The sequence below is a fragment of the Lygodium microphyllum genome, chromosome 4 (genome assembly GCF_053477565.2).
Source record: "Lygodium microphyllum isolate KBCC chromosome 4, Lygodium_microphyllum_v1.1.10, whole genome shotgun sequence".
NCBI classification, from domain to species: Eukaryota; Viridiplantae; Streptophyta; class Polypodiopsida; order Schizaeales; family Lygodiaceae; genus Lygodium; species Lygodium microphyllum.
The window spans coordinates 117,726,667-117,732,666 of record NC_141138.1 but is presented as its reverse complement, the minus strand read 5'-3'; positions in this window follow the sequence as shown (position 1 = coordinate 117,732,666).

Below are 6,000 nucleotides of genomic sequence, written 5' to 3'. Positions count from 1 at the left end.
CAAGTGTTATTTGACACTACATTCCTTGTGTCTTTTGACATAATTAAATCTTATGCTACTCAAATCTAAGTCTTTTGGTGCTAATTTGCTACTCCAGCACATGGTCAAAGACTCTCCAACTATTTAGTTCAAAGGGGTTGGGTTTCACACATGGCAAACCTGCATCAAGCTCATTTTGATAAAGAAGGGTCTTTGGGCCATTACCAATGGCAAGGAGAAGAATCCTCGGGATGCAGACCTTGTAGTTACTTGGCAAAAGAATGATGACAAAGCACATGCCACCATTAAGATAGAATTGGATGACAGGTACATCCACCATGTGGATACCTGTGAAACCTCTAATGATACATGGAAGAGATTAGATACTTTGTTTGGTGCACAATCAAATTCATCTAAGTATTGATTACTGATTGAATTTTTCAAGCTAGATATGAAATCAAACACATCTCTTACAACTCACTTAAACTACATGGAAAGTCTCTTAACTCAGCTTGTAGGAATTGATCTTAAGATGGATGAAAATATTTGTATGGGCGTGTTGTTAAAAAGCATGCCTCCTCCTGACTATAATAACGTGTCAACTACATTGATCAACATGCCTAGTCCTAAACTGGTTGATATTATGGCCTCCTTGCTAGAAGAAGAAAAGAAGGTAAAATCCAAAGAAGAACCAAGCACCTCTAAAGATGAACAAATGTTATATGTATTCTTTGGTGTGTGGCTAAAGTGGCTTCTTCTTCTTCTCTTCTTCTCTCCTTCTTGCTTGCACGTGCTTGTGTTGAGAGAGGGAGTGTGAGAGTGTAAGAGAGTGAGTGTCTGAGGGTGAGGGATCGGGGAGGATAAGCTCTCCATCTTCTCCTCTCTTCTTATCTTCCTCTCTTCTCTTCCCTTCTCTTGTCTCACGCACGACTATGGAGGATGGAGCTTGAGGGAGGAGGCTTGAGCTTGCATCTAGGATCGTGGGGCTATCAAAGTGCTTGAGGGAGGAGGCTACTCATTCGGGCATCAAGGTAAGCTCACTACACCCGTAGGATCGCAAGCGTGTTGGCTAATTGAGAGATAGCCATTAGAGCTCACTTGAAATGCTTGAACAATAAGCAATTCATGGATCTTGGCGGTCGAGCACGTGAGCTTCCACTACATTTTGGTTCGGTTGGCCGGGACTGATGGACTCAAGCTTGAGCACTTGCATGCTTCAAATCGAGTGTCGAAGTAGGGTTTCATCCCGGAATGGGTGCTTGATATAAGTAGGAGATTTTGGAGTTTAATCTTCAATGCAAGTAAGTATTTTGGGTTTTGATGATTTGGCAAGTAGGATAAATCATTTTAGTACTTGAGTTTTAATTTTTGTTGCATTTAGAGTAGGATAGGATCAAGAGATCAAAGTGAATCACCTTAGGGTTGTTGCTATAAACTGGCCCAAAACAGGGAAAAAACAAGGGAAAAACGGGGTTGAAATCCATTAACAAGGCATGAGCACTAACAGGGCAACACTCGGGTATTGGAAGGAAGGTTTAAGACCCAAGAAAGGGAGGCTGAAGGCTCATTTTTAGCTTCAGCATATATATATATATATATATATATATATAGAAGAGAGATACCTAGAGCTTGTAGCGGATTGATTGGCTTGTCCATGACTTTTTCAACCATTCCAAGTATATACAAACCTTGTCCCTTGTCCATGCTTGCATTTTGAAAGTGTATGTGACCTAACATGCCATAAATCGTCACCATGAATTAGATTTTTGCCTTCATTGTTGTTGCGGCATGGGAATCAAACTATGTTGCAGTGTCCCATTCTAGGAATCGAACTTGGACATCTGATTCTAAATAATCAAACCTGTCCGATTCTAGACAATTGAACACCGAGACACTCTTCAAACCGTTTGATCAGACACAAGAATGAGAATTGGATTTGGACCCCTTCTGAACCATCCGATATTGGATGGCAGCTGTCTTGTTCTTTGTTAGTGCATCCATCTCTTCATCCATAACATTCTTCCAATCTTTGTCAATCTATCCACCAAATGCCTTAGTTTATTTGAACTCCTCAACTGCAATATACTAGATGATGTCTCAACCCTTCTTGCATGTGGTGGAACATACTTTCCTGCACTCTTTTTCCCTGGAGTTCTTACATGTGGTATGCCAAACTCATCATCCATAGACTCATCCTCAAAACTTTCACCCATAGGCTTCTTCCCTTGTGTAATTTCTACTCTCTTTAGTGCACTCCTCAACCTGCCACTCCATGGACTATAACTGCTATGACTTTCTTCATGGTATTGATGTCCAAAAATACTGATTCATACTATCAGCCATTGAACACTCGGACCTTCCAAAATTGGACCGCTTGGAAATTGGACACATCAAACTCAGACAAAATTGAAAATTGGACCAAACGTCCAATTATGAGAATCGGATACTGAGATTTCAGACCTTGTCAAATAATTGAGCCAAAATTTCGAAGTGAAAATAGATAGATCCAACACATGCCGGTCAGCGAAAAAGAGCACTTTCCGTAACATGGAAAACTTCAGATAGCCCTCTAGATGCATTGGATGGCTCGTGAAAACTGAAAGCCTGATTTTGCACAATGCACGAAAAGAATACCACACACACTTGGAGTGTACATAAGTTGAGAACACATTCAAAAATAATAAGCAAAACGAACCCACCAATAGGAGACGACTCTTAAACTTAGACGGGCTATTAAGAATCCCAATCTATAGGACCAGAAGAGAGACCCGACATGGAAAACCAGACGCGTAGAAGGATTGACACCATTGGAGACACAACACTTCCCGAGATTAGATCAACCTCATCAATAACTTGGTGGAGCAAGAGACCATAGACATGGCAGTGCGAACCATGGAAGTGACAAGCTCAACTTGGGAGATTTCCAAGTCAAAATCTAACAAATGGTGAGCAAATACGATCTATGAACCCAAATGGACCACCATGGTAGGCCATCAGAGGACATCATCGCATATCTCGAGGAAGAGAGGAAATTAGCACATAAGGCATTGCAGATCGCAGCCTACAACCAAGAGTAGCACACTAGGAAATTGCGGCAGGACATAGAGATGTGAGAAGTCTGAGCGGGTGTTAGCTCTAGCGAATAGGAATCGAACAAGACCACACACACACACACACACACACACAGCACTAGAGGCAAACTTAATGTTGAGTGAGCTTCTCACAAAGTGGCTCATTGACAATATGTCAATGGAGTAGAGCGCAGCAGCCTTAGCAACCTCATTGCTTGTAGGATTAGGAGTCACCCAGGGCTCCAAAAGCCAATCAAAGATCTGTGCAGTCGCAAACCAGCTAGACAAATACCAGCTGGGCAACGACCCATATAGTTTCATAGAACAATTCAAGTAGTTTTGTGAGGCTAATGGCCTCACAGATCTTGATCAGCACCATCGCTCACAAGATTTTGGACTATGCCTAGGCGATAAGGATAGGACATGGTACACGAGTTTAGACATGTTGGAATCCAATAACTTTAACAACCTTAAGACTCTCTTCATTAAGAGATTCTCTAAGGTTGGGTACTCTAACAATCTCATAGTTCAACTGATAGATGTCAAGTAGAAGGACAAAGAGGACATTAGGGACTATGTTACCCACATACGAAGTCTCTATAAGAGAATTCCAACTAAAAAATGACCCACCGAGAGAGAAGTCTCCATAGTCTTTATCAACGGAATACGTAGTGAGGAACTCTACAAGGCCTTGGTAGGAAACTCGAGCTTTCAAAGAGATGCACTACCTAGGGTCTTTGAAGAGGCCATACAAGTGGACAATCAGCTCAAGGAGAGAAGCTCTAGGAGCTCTAATTGGGATGAAGCTCATTATAGATCCTCAAAAAGGGCCCAAACATCTAGCGAACGGTCAATCCCAAGCACCCAAGATAAAGGGGAAAACGTTGACCAGAGTCAAGAGAGCTAGCAAAAATGAAGATGGAGCTAGCTAGACTGTAAGAAATGGTAAGGTGGAGTCCCAAGAGGAACACCAAGGAAATAGGGATTATACTCTGAGAAGATCTATCTTGTATCATCAAGAAACATCTTTTTCATACTTAGTTTGACCACTACAAGGAAAAGAACACTGGGAACGAGAAGTCTTCACACATCTTCATAGAAACAATTCTCCCATGGCTTTAACTTGAACAACATTGATTATGTTCTTCAAATATTTTTCAAAGAATTCATCAAGATACCACAAAAATACAAAATAATACACCACTTTGAATGGAAATCATCGCATAGTATTCTTCTTCAAAGGTTCCATAGCTTTCTCTCACAATTTCTCACTCATAGATACATTATTTTGCATAGATTTGGCTATCTTTCACTCATTCACACACACACACTCTCTCTCAAAGGTCACCATGACCACTATAGTGCCCCTTGAGAGCTCACTACTATCACTATCACTTCAATCTTTACTTCAACTCTTCAGCAACTACTTCTTTTACTTCTTCAAGCTATTTTGAACTTATATTCATCTCTTTCCAAGGTTGGAAAACTTCCACAATATACACATTCATCCATCGTCACACTTATAGAGGCATACAGAATAGAACAGAATAGAGACAGAGGCTCTACAGATGGTCAATAGAGGGTTAACAAAAATACATCAGAAAGCCTTTAGCTCAACTTAATTCATTAAAAACCATGAAGAATCAATCAATAAGCTTCCAAACACTCTCAAACTTCATCAATCACTATTCCAATCCCTTATACAGAAGGAAAATAGAGCAAAATAGAAGCTCAATAGACTTAAATAGAACCAATCAGACACTAACAGGGCATTAACAGAACATGCCATAACATCATATCTCCACTATAAAACATCATGAGATTCCAAAACATAATCAACATAATCCAAAACACTCCCAAACACTTCCAAAACAACTAATCATCATATAAAATCCATAAAAAATCAACCATCAAGTCTTTAAAAACAACAAAAGTTAGCAAAAAAATCAAGTCATCTCAACCCTCAATATATCCCCATACTTAATCAGGGAATGTCCTCGTGACCTAGGAATGAGAGAATATAAGTTCAAGATCTAGCTTAGCTCGATCTTCTTTAGCTTCTTCAAGAAACACCATCCAAACATGACCGCAACTCATAACCTATTTCTAATAAAGAATTGCAACAAAAGGAAAACACATTTATCCATTATCATAGCTTTGAAACAGAAAATCATGACAAACTTTTAAAGAATATAAGAGGTTTGTTTTCTTTCTCCATAAGCATCCATTGCATGGATAAAATCTCAAACCACCATTACTCATCTTCTCAATCAGCATCATCTTCATCTTTAACTCCATGCAAGAGTGATAAAATACCATATATACACCATAGAACATATACACAACTCACGGATACAAGACAATGTAGTCTAAATGGCACATGCTCCCAAAAACTGAAGAGAAAGGAGAATATTTTCATTAAAAAGGATCAAAACATCCAAGAGAGTGTCCACAGACTATGTAGGATGAAGATTTTTTTTATTGAACTTCATACTCAACTTGAGACGTTCCAGACTCTTATTCTAATCCACAAAATGTAGAGGCACATTCTGAAGAAATTGTAAGAAACTCATCCTTCCTAATAGGACAATAAATCTAGCAGGAAAAGCTTGTGCAAAATAATACAGAATATCCATCTGAGCAACAGCCACATCCTCATTTAGATTAATCATCAAGTTCAGAATACTCTTCCTAGTATTCATGTGAGACTACTGATGCATAAAAGCAAGATATCAACAAAAATGAGATGCTAAGCATACTGAAGTATCCTCAGAAGAAGCATGTGTTCTAGCAAATTGAAGATAAGAAGAAGAACATTGCACTATAGTGTCCTAGGAACACGGGGGATTCACTAGTGATAGTAAGGAGATGTCACCTACGTGCAATAAATATATGAAAATACCCCTTATCTACCCCCTATTTATGGGACCTTACCTTGTAAAATGTACCC